Source organism: Vombatus ursinus, unplaced genomic scaffold (assembly GCF_900497805.2).
Source record: "Vombatus ursinus unplaced genomic scaffold, bare-nosed wombat genome assembly UNPS02001287.1, whole genome shotgun sequence".
Classification (NCBI taxonomy): Eukaryota; Metazoa; Chordata; class Mammalia; order Diprotodontia; family Vombatidae; genus Vombatus; species Vombatus ursinus.
Window position 1 is genome coordinate 7,487,500 of NW_020941065.1, and position 16,093 is coordinate 7,503,592.

Genomic DNA, 16,093 nt, shown 5'->3' on the forward strand with positions numbered 1-16,093 from the left:
CCTCCCTCCCTCCCTCCCTTCCTTCCTTCCTTCCTTCCTTCCTTCCTCCCTTCCTTCCAGCATTTGAGACCTAACTGTACCTGGATCTCTTTCATCCTTAGTTTCCTGTCTAAGATAACTGGGTTCTTACAAGGATCTACTGAGCTAACGCATGTGAGATGTTTTCCAAACTTGAATACATCATATAAACATCAGCTATTATTATTATCAATATTGCATGCTAATGTCAAATATTATCAATTTAAAGTAATTTTATTTTAATTTTTAATTCAATATTTCAAATTTCTAGAAATAATAACAACAAGAACCTTGCACTCATTTTCTCCATGGATTGTGTGGTATATCTATCTGTGGCATAGTGGAAGCAGAGCAGGTCTTGTAGGCAGAAAGACCCCAGGTCCCACCTGGCCTCCTTCCAGGCTGTGTGACCCTGGGCTGGCTGCTTAACCTCTCAGTGCTCTAGGGCCTAGGCAGCTCTCTAAGACTATCGGCTGCAGAGAAAATGCCAACTTGCATTAGTGGAGGAAGTTTACTCACCTGGGAGTTCCCTGTACCAATGAAATTATAGTTTCAGCTCTTGTCTGGCCCGTGTACTGGGTGTCCCAAAAGTCTTAGTGCAGTTTTAAACTTTAGTAGCTACTATTTTGTATACACTGACAAGGTATGCATTGTCTTCCCTGAGAGAATGTGTGCTCCCTGAGGGCAGGAACTATTCTATTTTTATCTTGATATCTTCTGCGTCTCTTCTGTAGTATCTGGTAGACAGTAGGTGCTTCATAAATGCTTATTGACTGATTGTCTGAAAAATAGGTAAATAAGAAGTGATAACAGCTATCATTTATAGGGCACTTTGAGGTTTGTAAAGTGCTTTCCATTCATTATTGTGCTGGGTTCAGTACTGACTGCTTTTTCTGGATGTGTCCCATGGGGCCATTTGGGATGAGAATGTTGTAGGGGGTGTTCGGGGATAATAGTAACACCCACCTCAGAGGATTGTTGTATAGATCAGTGAGATAATGGGCTGTATTAATATGAATTATTATTGTTGTTTGGTGACTGGGTCATGGACACCTATGTTTGTATTTCAGTGGATAGGGGTTAAAATCCTATCTCTGACACTTATGACCGAGGGCAGGTCCCTTCACTTCTGTCTGCTTCAGTTCTCTCATCTATAAGATGATGGGGTGTCCCTCTAACTCTAGATCTACGATGCCGTAATCACAACCAGGAGGTGCCTTTTCATCCTGTGAGATCTTTGTTTATGCCCTTCCATACTGAACAGAAAGAATGTCTACCCAATGCACCCAAAACTTTCCCTGGTTCTTCTAATGTTTCATGACTTGATGCAGGAGGCCAACCGGCTCTTGCTTATTCTTGCTATGTGACTTGACAGCCTCATTTTCTTTACTTATAAGTCTTCAGTGACTTCCCACCCCCTATCAATTCTCATGTGAAAGTCATCTTTAGTAATAGAGGCCAGGCTGCTTGCACCCACTAGACACCTCTCCATAGCCCTTTGGGTCACTGGAAATTGGAATAATTTTGAGATCATGATGTCTCATTATCCACAGCTACACAGCATCACTGGGAGACCTTTAGCATTTTTTTAAAGATGTATTTTTGCAGCAGAGATTTTTTTTCAAGAACTCAACAATTCCCCAATTGTGATTAAGCCCTTAAGTGTCCTTCTATTCCAATTGGCGTCTAGCTCATTGTCCATCTGTGGTGCCTAAATCGAGGTCTTGGATAGAGGAAGAAAAGTGGAATCTATTCTCTCTCTCTCTCTCTCTCTCCCCTTCCCCTCCCCCTTTCTCTTCCTCCTCTGTCTATCTCTCTCTCTTCCTTTCTTTCCTTCTTCCTTCTTTCTTCTCTCCCTCCTTTTTTCTCTCTTGCTCTCTTTCTTTCTCTCTCCTACTTTCTCTCCCTCCCTGTCTGTCTCTCTGTTTCTCTCTGTCTCTGTCTCTGTGTCTCTGTCTCTCTCTGTCTCTCTCCCCTCTCTCTCATTGCTAGAAGAGCTAACATGGCCTGTTGCCTTTGACTATAGACAGCAAGAGATTTGATTTTTCTCAAACTAAAATTTATCTTTTATTCTGAAACACCAAAAAACCAAAAGAGGGCTGTACTTTCATCCATCTTTCTCTTCTGTGCTTTCTTCAGTACTTCCTTCTGTTCCCTTCTCTTCAGTAAAAAAAAAGTTTCAATCACCCATTAGTTAACCAAACTATGCTTTGAAACCTCAGTCACAATTCAGTCATAAAGCATTTATTAAGCATCTACTATGTCCTCATGTTGTGTTTAGCATTGAGATATAAGGAAAGGCAAAAATGCTATGCTGAGTTACAGAACTGATCCTAAGCGGGGCTGAGGCTGTGGTGAGAGATTGAACAGGCTTATCAGGTCAGGGCAGACAACTGAGCTGGTATCATCAAGCAAGACAAGGAAATCCAGGCAGGCAGGAGCAGTGACATCTGGTAGGAGCATCAGGGCAGATGTCTTAGTGGGCACATGATACATGATGGTGAGGAGTCTGAGAGCAGGCAGCAGGCAGAGGTCCAGGCAAACAGGTGGTTGTCATTAGGAAAATCTGGCAACAGATAAAAGGGCCCAGGATTCAGGGGCCCAGAGGACTAGGGGAGGGAGTGGGGAGCAAGATAGGACAGCTCCAGAGGAACTTAGCACTTGGTAGCAAATCAATCCAGAGATTCAGGAATAAAAAAACAAATCTAATTACCATTGGACAAGGCATGGAGGTGGCTTCCAAGAAAGAAGACACAACTCTCACCACTTGGACTGGCTACCAGGTTGACACAGGAACTATACCAAAGCTAATTTGTTGCTGACCTGCCAATTCATAAGCCTGGGAGTGCTCCTATCTCCGCTCACTAGGGGTTGCATCTTGGATCCTGCGTTACATCCAACACACTACTAAGCTGATGGAGGTGGAATCTCAAGAGTGATGTTCTATCAAAAATGCAGCTAAAGCTGCCTCTGAAAGGTCTTGTCATCACAGACTCTGCCATTAAAGGAGCATTGGTCTCTAAGACACCAACCACTGACTGCCACAAGAAACCAGCTACCTAGGGAAGAGATGCTGGGACACACACTCCTTGTTACCGCCATGTTGGTCTGTACATTAGAGAATAGAAGGAAGAACATGCTAACCTTAGGGGCTCAGTGGATAGAGTTCTGGGCCTGAATTCAGGAAGAGTCATCTTTGTGAGTTCAAATATAGCTTCAACACTTCCTAGCTATGTGACCCTGGACAAGTCACTTCACTCACCCTGTTCCCCTCAGTTTCCTCATGAGCTGGAGAAGGAAATGGCAAACCACTCCAATATCTTTGCCAAGAAAACCCCAGATGGGGTCACAAAGAGTCAGACACAACTGAAACAAATGAGCAACAAACCCTAAAGGGATCTTCTCTCTCTAAAATCTAGACAGTGAGACAAATGAAAACCCCTAAGAGACAGAATTTCTGGGTAGTAATCAATTTATTAATTAGATTCGCTGGTAATCAATAAATTGATGGTCAGTGGTTTCTCTATGTAACCAAAGATGCCAAGGGAGACCCTGACATGCTTTAAACATCTTCTGAAAGGAAATTCCCCTGGCAGGTGAAGATAAACCTCATTGGTGGACATTTAATTAGGAGGTGGAGTCTTCAGCTTCTTCTGATGAGAATGTGGTTTGAGCGTGAGACTTAGTAGCCTCCAGCAATCGGGTTGGAGGGATGCCATCTCCATCCAGACCTGTCTGGTTAGTTTTCTCCTTCATGAGCCTGGATCATCCTAAACTCTAATGGAGGGGACCAAGGACAGGGGTTACTTCTTTCAGGATAAGGGCTTGCCCAGACTGTATATTGTTTATACTTTAAACAGAAATGGTGGGGTCCCACCGAAAACTGTTGAGCTTGTTTTCTGAGGGCGAGGAGTAATCTCATCAATCAGTCATGTGCTTCTGAGACTGGCTTGAAACAAGAATTGAGCCTTCATGAAGAAATAGAAGAAAAGCCTGGATCATAAATTAACAATTAGTTATTGATATAATACTGTAATAATAATTTCTCTCTATAGAGCATGACCTTGAAGGCCTTCAATCTCCAATTCATCAATGTCCTTCCAAAAAATGATGCCCAGGACTAAAAACAATACTCAATATGTGATCTGACCAGGTTAGCATTCAACAAGACTAGCATCACTTGACTCCTGGGTGTTTTACCTCTCAAGAAAGTCTAAGATTTCAATAGCTTTCTTGGCTGCCACATCACATATTCGGTTTGAAGTGTCTATAGTATTTCTGGACGAATTGAATTGTTTTCTAGGCAAACCTTCCCCCAATCCCTATACTTGTGAAGTTAATCTTTGGAACCCAAACGTAAAACTTTACCTTCATCTTCCATCAATTTTATCTGAAATAAATCATCATTTTTCCCACTGCAACATCTCTGTTGTCCATCTCCTTCTCTCCCTCCCCCTGCCCAAACCACCAACCTAGACCTTGCCTACCTCTTGCCTAGACTATATTACTATCTTCCCCATTGGCCTCCCTGTCTCTAGTTTCTTCCCATTCCAATCCATCCTTCCTCAGTTGCCAAAGTGATTTTCCTATAGCTCAGGTCTTCTTACTGTTACATGCCTTGCCATTTTCTATCTTAACGCTTTGGAACTGGGTGACTCCCTTGACTAGAATGCATTCCCTTCTTATCTTGATCTTTTAGAAGTCCTAGCTTTCTTCAAAATCATGCTCAAGTGACACCTTTGACCCCAAATCTATCCTTATTTCTTTAGCTGCTTAGTGACTTTTCCCCAAATCATCATCTGTAATATTTATAACTTGTATATCTGTTTTATATCTTCCTAACCTGCAAGTCCAGAATATAAGCTCCCTGAGGGCAGGGACTGCTTAATTTTGGTCTTTGTATTCCTAGTGATAGGTGGTACCATAATAGGTAGAGTGCTGAGGCTAGAGTCAGACTCATCTTCCTGAGTTCAAATCTGACTTCAGACACTTACTAGCTGTGTGACCCTAGGCAAATCATTTAACCCTGTTTGCCTCAGTTTCCTCATCTGTAAAATGAACTGGAGAGGGAAATGGCAAACCACTCCAGGATCTTTGCCAAGAAAACCCCAAATGGGGTCATGAAGAGTTGGACATGACTGAAATGACTGAACAACAACAATAAAAATACCCCCAATGCCTAGTACACAGCCTGGCACATAGTAGGCACTTAGTAAATGACTGCTCATTGATTGATTTTGAATTTTGACTGCCATCTAGTGCATTAGCACTAGCCCATCCCCACCCCCAGTTTATGTCATTGGTATCTGTTATAAGCATGTCATTTATTCCTTTATTCAAATCCTATGCTATTTCTGGGGTATAGAACTAAGAAAAAAGAAAAGGGGTTTCTGGGTGGTTACTATGCTATGTAGGAAGTACGGTGGTTACTTTTTCAGGTACTCAGAGCTCAGCTCCAACTTGGTCATGCATTCAGCAAGGAACAGAACCGAAGAGCGGTTGAGTAATAGGAGGAGGGAGGAAGAGGGGAGTTATAAAGGTGAACCCAATTCCAAGTGTGCACCCCTTGACCATGAAGGTATGGAGGTACTTTGGGGGCAGGGGAAGGGAATGTTAATAGATGATCTCAAATCTCTTTCAGTTTTAGCTCTCTGATTAAGAAGGGCTTTGGGTAAATAATTTTGATGATCTACAGCTCTTAAAAAAACTATCAAGGGAATAGAAAAAAGAAGCCTCTTGAGAGCAAATACTAATTTCTGTTTGTCTTTGTACCCCTAGCCCTTAGCACAGTGCCTGGCATACAGTAGATGTCTGATAAATGTTTGTTGCATGAATTAATGATGTTTGGAAACATATGACTTCTTTTTCTTTTAATGAATATCCCTGTAAAAACCAAAACCATTCAGGGCCTAATTCAGTATAATAGGTACTTGAGAAATGTTTGATTGATTGTCCAATTATAGATGGCTTGGAAGTCAATCAGTCAGTCAACAAGCATTTATAAAGTTCTTACTATGTCCTCCACTCCAGCATTTCTGTCAAGAAAATCCCAAAATGGGGTCACGAAGAGTCAGACATGACAGAAACCACTGTGCAGCAATACTATGTGCTAGGCCTTGCAGTAAGTACTGGGAGTACAAAGAAAGGCAGTAACTGTCGCTGCCCTCAAGGAGCTCACAATCTAATGGGGGAGGCAACATGTAAAGAATTGGACACATAAAACACACACATGTGCGACACACACATGTATATACACATATACATGGATCAGTAATCAATACCTTGAGTGCTTTGCTCTATATTGCCTTGCTAATCTTTTATTAACTATAATCATTTGGATAAGAAATAACTGTGTGATTTATAGTAAGAACATTGTAATGAGTAAAAAAAAAATCTATGTGTAAGCAAACTATGATGTAGTTCCAGGGAAATTCCTGTGTTAGTTAACCTTAGAAGTGTTACTAAATCATTCTAAAGTGTATATCTTAAGTATGTGACCATAATAATCACACCTATGTATTGATCTTTGTATTAAAATGATAAAGTAAGAGAGTCCTGTAAAGGGCTAATTGAGACATCATGGTCAGAACAAAATTAGGATGTCATAAAGTTAGGATGTAGTGACCTGCAAAATGCAACCTTGCATGAACCAGCTTTGAGAGGACTTTGTTGCACCATGTGTGAATCAAGAGACCTATAAATAACTACATTTTGTATCGGGATCTCATACTGTACTGGGTGCACTGGAGACCCCACCTTTGTTTCTCTTAATAAAGATTGGTTTCTTTGCCTAGAGAAACTTCTCAGTTTCTTTTTTACACATACACATGTGTATAGGTGGGCATATGTGTGCCTCTATATGTATGCACATATACGCACATATGTATTGTACATATATATTAGAGGTAGCGAGATGGAAATATGTGCATGTGTATATATATATATATATATATATATATATATACTTATATACACAGAGTAAAAGAGAGAGAAATGGAGAGAGAGAGATAGAGGTAGAGATGGAGAAAGAGAGAGAGAGGAGGAGGGAAGGAGAGAGAGAGAGAGAGAGAGAGATTTATCCTAGCTCACAGTAAGTGTGTTTACTTGAATTTTTACTGCCCTGCCTCATAGTTTATTCTGAAAGCCCCTTTTAAAGGTCTTCTTTTGAGCAAAAGGAAAGGTTTTGGAGAGCTATTTCCAATTCAGATTTTCAGTCCTATAGAAAAAATTCTGCATATAAGTAGCAAATGCATAGAATCTTCTCTCATGCTGAGGCTTTGATCTCAAGGACTTGCTTTCTCTGTACCTGTCCTTCCAGCCCCATTCTGAGGGCTCACAAGTTTGGGGAGTCAGTGTGGTGCAATGGAAAAAAATGCTAGTTCCGGAGTCAGAGGACCCGATTTAATATATTAACTCCTCTGTCACTTACTGCCCAGGTCACCTTGGGAGAGTCCCTTGATGTCTTGAATCTCCAGTTTCCCCATCTACAAAATGGGGATAGAGATATTTCTGCTATTTCTTCACTGTCAAGCTAGATATAATGGAGAGCTTATATAAAGCCTTGATAAAGCCATCAAACATGGTTGACCAACGAGTTGGCCTCAGAATCAGGTAGATCTACATTTAAATTCTGCCTCTCATACATTCCAAGTTATTTCCACTGCATCACAAGTGTACAGTCCCTGATTGTTGGGTCTGTTTTCATTTTTGTGATTGTATCTCCAGGTCAGTCATTTTTTTGTCATGTCAGACCCTTCGTGACCCCATTTGGGGTTTTCTTGGCAGATACTGGAGTGGTTTTGTCATTTCTTCTCCAGCTCATTTCACAGATGAGGAAGCAGGCAAATAGGGTGAAGTGACTTGCCCGGGGTCACACAGCTAGTAAGTGTCTGAGGCCAGATTTGAACTCAGGAAGATGAGTCTTCCTGATTCCAGGCCAGGCACTCTATGCACTATGGTACCCCCTAATTGCCCATTTTGGTGCATAGTAGGTATACAATAAGTGATTGTTAGTGTGAATCTAATTAAATTGCATCATAGGGTTGCCCCATTTTTTCTGCCTTCGAGGCACAACCTGTTTGACCCCAAAGGACTATGACATTCCTTCCCATTCTCCTTAGCTTCAAACAGCTCCCTGTCTTTAGATCACAGGATTCGGGACTAAAAGATAAACTTCTCCTGTAGGTGAGTTCCCCTATTTTGGGGAAGGGCTCAAACCAGCCCACCTTGTTTCCTTTCCTGGTTCTGCTTTTGCTTCCACCTTTCCAGATTTTGACACCTGGTCCTATGTGGGTGTCTCCCCCCAATCCCCACCTTTTCAGCTCCCTTTTATGTGTCTTTCCCCCTTTCCCCATTAGAACGTAAATCAGTCAATCAGTTAACAGGTACTTATTAAGTACTACTATGTGCCAGGCACTGTGCTAAGTGTTGGGCATACAAATACAATAAAAAAGCAAGATGCTTCCTGCCCTCAAGAAGCTTACATTCTAATGAGGGAAGAAAACCTAAAAGAAGGCCAACAAGGATGAGGGGAGGGAGAGAAGGTGCCAGCACTGGGGCCTGGTAGAGATAATTTCTGTGGCAACCTGGAGAGGGAGGAGGACACTTCTGGCCTGGACCGCCTTCTTAAATGGGCGGGTCTGGAAGGAACCAGCCAAGCAGAAGGTCTTTATTTCTTCTTGAATGTGTCTTCCCAGAATTCAGCACAGTGCGTGGCACATAGTAAGCACCTAATAAATGCTTGTCGCCTTGTTTTGCCTCATACCACCATTAAGTGGCAAGCTCAGGATTGAACGTAAGCCCCTCTGACTCCAAAGCCAGCATTCTTGGCCTCCTGGTAATGCTACACTGTCTGGACTGGTTTGGTCTCCTGGGATCTCTCCAGCATCCCCCTCACCTGTTAGTTGGACTGGTTTCCTCTAAAACTCAGCCCAGACCCCACCTTCTGCAGAGACCTTTCCTGGTCCCCCAGCCATGGGTCCTTGCCCTGGAATTACCCCTCATTTACACAGCAAACATCTTCTACAGGGAGCGCTATTTGCATGTTGTCCCTGCAGCCCCCATTCCCCATTAGAAGGTGAGCTCCTTGGGGGCTACGACTGTGGTCTTGCCTTCCTTTGTATCCCCTGCGCAGGGCACACTGCCTGGCACATAGGAAGGGATGAATGAATCCTTGTTGAGTGACTGACTGATTGGAGGGTGGTGTAGGGGATTAGGGGATCCCTTGGTTTAACATGGGCAAACAGTGATTTTCTGTCAGTTTTTCTCTTCCAGGAGACTACCCCTTCCGGGTCTGGAATCAGAGTTCTGCCAAAGAGATTATTGGTCCAGGGCTAAATACCATCTCTCTCTCTCTCTCTCTCTCTCTCTGTCTCTCTCTCTCTCTCTCTCTCTCTGTCTCTCTCTCTCTCTCTCCCTCTCTCTTTTTCTCTTGCTCTCTCCTTCCCTACCTCCCTTGTCCTTTCCCCCTCCTTCCCTTTCTCATCACCCCCCCCATTTTACAGTTGTAGGAAATGAAGCCCAGAGTAGTCAAATCATTTGCCCAAGGTCACTTTAACTCTCAGCACCCCAAGACAACTCTCTAAAACTTCAAATTGCAGAGCAGAAGCTGATCAAAATTGGCCAAGGGAGCCTCCCCACACCAATGAAATCCCAGTGCATGTGAACCCCAACACATATTATTAGCATTAAGGCCTGGCCATTGGAGTTTAAGGGATGAGGGCAGAGAACTCACCGCAGACCCACAGCACCCTAGCTCCTGTCCACATCAGAATTCAGCTCAGTATCTGTGTGTGACAGGAAATATCCCCTCCTCCCCCACCCCCACTCCCTACCCCCCCAGGGTGCATCAGCCTCTTCTCCACTTTGGCCTTGCAGGCACAGACCTTACATTGGGGTGGTGATAGTGTTAATAGAACCAGCTGCTCCCCCAGCTCTTCTGTGGACTCTATCAGGCTCTGCCAGGGAGCCCAGCTAGCTGGGAGCCACCTGACCTTTCTCTTTTGCCATTTCAGGAGGCTCTGTTTTAATAAATCTTTCATGGCAAAGAAAGCTAAGGGGCCTGGGAGAAGCTGGAGTTCACGCTCTGCCTGACTCCCCAAGCCTGTGAGCAGATTTCCGAGCTCAGTCCCTGGTTCTGGGCAGGGAATATCTCCTCCAGTCTTGGGTGGGGGGGAGCCACTGAGATGTGGTCCCATAGAGTAGGGTCTACACTTTCAATATGACAAATAGTTTATTTAATACAAGCTTCTTTTCAATGCATATTGTTCTTCCTAATAGAATGTAAGTTCTTGGAGGGTGGAGACTATTTACTTCTGGTCTTTGCATACCAAGTGTCTGGCACATAACAGGCACCCGATAAATGCTTGCAAATTGAATGTAATTTCTGGGACGTGCTGAAGGTAGGTGAGATGGAGACAGCAGGGGAGAAAGGGTCTTAGCTAGTTATCAGGGTCCTCCATCATGTGCGTTGTTACATCTCAAGCACCATTGACATCCCATACTCCACCCATCTGATCTTCCCTCTCTAAACCAGTGGCCATCGCTTCAAGAAACCCTCCTGTCCCACCCTCCCAGCCCCAGTCTCCAAATTAAAAACTACCCAAAAGGAAGTGACATAATAGAAAATTTAAAGGGTTTGCTGGGGGGCACTGAGAGATTAATTAACTTGCCCAAAGTTGTTTAGTATACAAGTACTAAGAGACAGAGCTGGAATTTGAACCCAGAACCTCTGTCTCCAAATCGATCTAAGTTACTTTGACTCCAAGTCAGGCCCTCAATTAGACCATGCTGTTTCTCTAACAATTAACAATGGGTGATCCTTATTCCGCACTTTCTTATTGATGTTGCTGCTGTTCAGGGGTTTCAGTAGTATCTGAGTCTTCATGACCCCATTTGGGGTTTTCTTGGCAAAGATCCTGGAGTGGTTTGCCATTTTCTTCTCCAGCCCATTTTACAGATGAGGAAACTGAGGCAAACAGGGTGACGTGACTTGTCCAGCATTACATAGCTAGTAAGTGTCTGAGGCTGAATTTGAACTCAGGTCTTCCTGACTCCAGGCCCAGCATTCTATCCACTGCACCACCTAGCTGCCCACATTTGGCACTTTAAGATTTATAAAGTCCTATACATATGCCTAGTCTCATTTTATCATCAGCCCAGCCCTGAGAGGTTTGGTTATCCTCAGATAAGATATGATCTGTGATCACAAATTAATAAGTATCAGAGGTAAAATTTGAACCTAAATCTCTTCTGGCTCTGAAGCCAACACTTTCCACATTACTATTCTGCCTATACTGAAGTTTTCCAGTGCTGTAAGATTTAGCAAGCATATAACAGGCTGGGAAACAGGGCTGGTCCAACCTCACAGCAGTGAGACACTGTGGCGGAAGAGAGAGAGGTTGAAAGACCTGGGTTTGAATCTTGCCTCAGACATTTGCTGGATGCATGGCTCTAAACTCTCTCTAGGCTTCAGTATTCTCATCTGTAAATTAGGCATAACAATAGTGCCTACCTAATAGGATGGTCATGAGGATCAAATAAGAAAGATAGGTAAAACATTTTTTTAAAAGAAAAAAAATTTATTGAGAGGATGCCCATCAATTGGGGAATGGCTGAATAAGTTGTGGTATATGAATGTAATGGAATACTGTTGTGCTGTAAGAAATGATGAACGGGGGGGGGGCAGCTAGATGGCACAGTGGATAGAGCACTGGCCCTGGACCCAGGAGGATCTGAGTTCAAATCTGGACTCAGACATCTACTAGCTAGCTGTGTGACCCTGGGCAAGTCACTTAACCACTTTTGCATCAAAAAAAACCAAAAACAAATGAACAGGCTGACTTTAGAAAAACCTGGAAAGACTTGTATGGTCCGATGTTGAATGAAGTGAGCAGAACCAAGAGAATGTTGTACACTGTAACAGCCATGTTGTGTGATGACTAATACTGATAGACTTAACCTTTCTCAGTAATACAAGGATCTAAGACATCTCCAAAGGCCTCATGATGGGAAATGCTATCTATACCCAAAGAAAGAACTGTGGAGTTGGAATGCAGATCGAAGCACACTATTTGCTATTTTTTCCTTCTGTTGTGTTTTGTTTCCTCTTTCTGGTGGTTCCTCCTATTGGTTCTAATTCTTACTTACAATGTGAGTAATGTGAAAATATGTTTAATAAGAATGTGAATGTATAGCTTATATCAGATTGTGCACCATCTTGGGGAGGGAGATTGGGAGGAAGGGGGAGAAAAATTTAAAACTCAAAACTTATGGAAGTAATTGTTGATAATTCAAAATAAATTAATTTAAAAAATAAAAAATAAATAGAAAGTTAACAATCACCAATAACAAACATTTCAGTCTACAAAGGACAGAAAATAGGATTGATGTATGAAACCATAGAGTCCTTTTACACAAGTTTGTAATTTAAAAGTATATATTAAATTTAGCAAGGTAATAGTAAAACTGATCTTTTTGCTTGCATCTCCTACTGAATGTTTTTGTTTTCTTCTGTATATATATATATATATATATATATGTATATATATATATTTAATTTGGAGAGTTTTTCTTTATTTATTTTTAGTTTTCAACATTCACTTCCACAAGATTTTGAGTTCCAAATTTTCTTCCCGTCTCATCCCTCCCCCCACCCCAAGATGGGTGTGCATTCTGAATACCTCTTCCCCTAATCTGCCCTCCCTTCTATCGTCCCCCCCCTTCTATTATTCCCTTGCTCTTCTATTTTCCTGTAGGGCAGGATAGATTTCTATGCCCCATTGCCTGTATATCTTATTTCCCAGTTGCACGTGAGAAACAATTTTTAACATTTGTTTTTAAAACTTTGCGTTTCAAATTTTCTCCCTTCCTCCTTCCCTACCCACCCTGATTGAGAACACAAGCAACTTGATACAGGGTATACATGTGTAGTCCTGCAAAACACTTCCATAGTAGTCATGCTGTGGTCCTGCCCCCTGTTTATTCTATTCTCTCTTTTCACCCTGTCCCTCCTCAGAAGTGTTTGCTTCTGATTACTCCCTCCCCCAATCTTCCTTCCCCGCTATCATCCCCCCCACCCATGCTCTTATACCCTTCCCCCCTATTTTCCTGTAGGGTAAGATAGCTTTTCATACCCAATTGAGTGTGTATGATATTCCCTCCTTAAGTCAAATCTGATGAGAATAAGATTCATTCATTCCCTCTCACCTCCCCCCACTTCTGCTCCACTGTAAAAGCCTTTTCTTGTCTGTTTTATGTGAGATAATTTACCCCATTCTACCTCTCCATTTCTCCTTCTCCCATTATAATCCTCTCTCACTCTTTAATTTTATTCTCCAGATATCACCTCTTCATCTTCAACTCACCCTGTGCCCTGTCTATTAATTTATCTATATATATATAATTTTTTCCCTCCATCTACTCTAATACTGAAGAAGGTCTCATGAGTTACAAATATCATCTTTCCATGTAGGAATGTAAACAGTTCAACCTTAATAAGCCCCTTATGATTTCTCTTTCCTGTTATCTTTTCATGCTTCTCTTGATTCTTGTATTTGAAAGTCAAATTTTCTATTCAGGTCTGGTCTTTTCATCAAGAATGCTTGAAAGTCCTCTATTTCACTCAATATCCTTTTTTTCCCCTGAAGGATTATACTCAGTTTTGTTGGGTAGGTGATTCTTGGCTTTAATCCTATTTCCTTTGACCTCCAGAATATCATATTCGGTGGTCCCTTCATGTAGAAGCTGCTAAATTTTATGTTATCCTGATTGTATTTCCACAATACTTGAATTGTTTCTTTCTGGCTGCTTGCAATATTTTCTCCTTGACCTGGGAACTCTGGAATTTGGCTACAATATTCCTAGAAGTTTTCCTTTGGGGAATCTCTTTCAGGAAGTGATCAGTGGATTCTTTCACTTTCTATTTTACCTTCTGGTTCTAGAATATCAGGGCAGTTTTCCTTGATAATTTCTTGAAAGATGATGTCTAGGCTCTTTTTTTGATCATGGCTTTCAGATAGTCCAATCATTTTTAAATTATCTCTCCTGGATTTATTCCAGGTCAGTTGTTTCTCCAGTGAGATATTTCACATTGTTTTCTATTTTTTCATTTTTTTGGATTTGTTTTACAATGTCTTGATTTCTCATAAAGTCACTAACTTCCAATTGCTCCATTCTAATTTTTAAGGAAATATTTTCTTCAGTGAGCTTTTGGATTTCCTTTTCCATTTGGCCAATTCTGCTTTTTAAGGCATTCTCCTCATTGGCTTTTTGGACCCCTTTTGCCATTTGGGTTAGGCTATTTTAAGGTGCTATTTTCTTCAGTATTGTTTTTTGGGTCTCCTTTGGCAAGCTGTTGATGAGTTTTTCATGATTTTCTTGCATCACTCTCATTTCTCTTCCCAGTTTTTCCTTTACCTCTCTTACTTGCTTCTCAAAATCCTTTTTGAGCTCTTCTATGGCCTGGGACTGATTCATATTTTTCTTGGAGGCTTTGGATGTAGGAGCTTTGACTTCACTGTCTTCTTCTGGTTGGATGTTTTGATCTTTGTCACCAAAGAAAGATTCTATGGTCTGACTTTTTTTTTTTTGCACAGTTTGCTCATGATTCCAGCCAATTTCTTGAGTTTTAAATGCTTTGTTAAAGTAGGGGTCTGCTTCCAGCATGGAGAATGTACTGTCCCAAGCTTCAGGGGTTTTATGCAGCTGTTTTCAGAGATACTTCTAGGGACCTGTAAATTTTCAGTTCTTCCAAGGTGTTATGATCAAGGGTGAGGTGTTTACTCCTTTCCTGGCTTGTACTCTGGTCTATGAGTGACCACAAATACTCTTTTCTTCCTTGGAACTATGAGGAGGATTCCCTCTCCACAGCCACTACAAGCTCCATCACACCAGCAGTCCTCCTTGCCCTAGGATTGCCACCCAGAACTGTGACCTAGATCCAAGCACAGGTAAAGCAAGAGAATCCTGCACCAGCAGAGAGATCTCTGCAATCCCCCTCTGATCAGTCACTTGATTCCCCCTCAGTCTGTGGGCAGGAAGCTCTGGAAGCAGCCGCTGCCCCAGGTCTGTGCCAGGACTGGGGCTGGGACCAAGTTTCTCTCTCACCACTATTGACCTTCTAAGTTGTCTTTGGGATTTGTGGGTTGAGAAGTCTGTAAACCACCACAGCTGACCATGATTCAGTCCTCTAAGGCCTGCTGTAGGTACATTGAGGCCTGGTCTTTGCCTGCATGTGCGCCCATGCTGAACTGAGTTTCTCTCCCAGACCAGCGTGATAGACCTTTCTAATCAACCATCCAGGTTGTCTTGGGCTGGAATATTGTTTCACTATGTCTTTTTGTAGGTTCTACTGCTCTAGAATTTATTTAGAGCCATTTTTACAGGTATTTGGAGGGGTTTAGGGGAAAGCTCAAACAAGTCTCTGCTTTCATTCCGCCAGCTTGGCTCTGCCCCCCCAGGAAAACATTTTGCAAACATTAAAGCAATACATAAATGCCAGTTATTAACATAATTCTGCAAACCTCCCTCTACTAATTGACAGGGAAACTGATGCAGTTCAGTATTGGGGGGAGTATAGGACTTGATGTCAATAGACACAGGTCTGAGTCTTGGCTCTGACACTTGCCAACTGGATGATCTAGGGCAAGTCATTTATCCTCTTAACCTCAGTTTTCCTATCTATAAAATGGGATTAGTAATACTCATATTACTGGTGGAGAATATTCTTTGTAAATAAATCTTACAGTACCAAAGAAGTGGGGGCCGTGGTTAGTGATATAAGTTACTTGCCCAAAAGTACTCAGAGAGCCTGTAGCTAAGATGAGTTTAGAAAGGAGACCTCTTTTATCTCTTGTTTGATCCCTGAACCACATTCACTACCTGGGACAAACTGAAGATTCTAAAACAGAGATTCTAAGATGAGGAGGTAGAAGTGACCTTTTCATTGGAAAGAAAAGGAACCCAAGAGTCCATGTAGGCTGGTTAGTCTCCACAGCACCAATTATCAGAGGTCTAGATTCTAGGAAGGTAAGACAGGGTGGGAGTTGAGGAGGCAGTGAGAACCACAGCTGGAGGC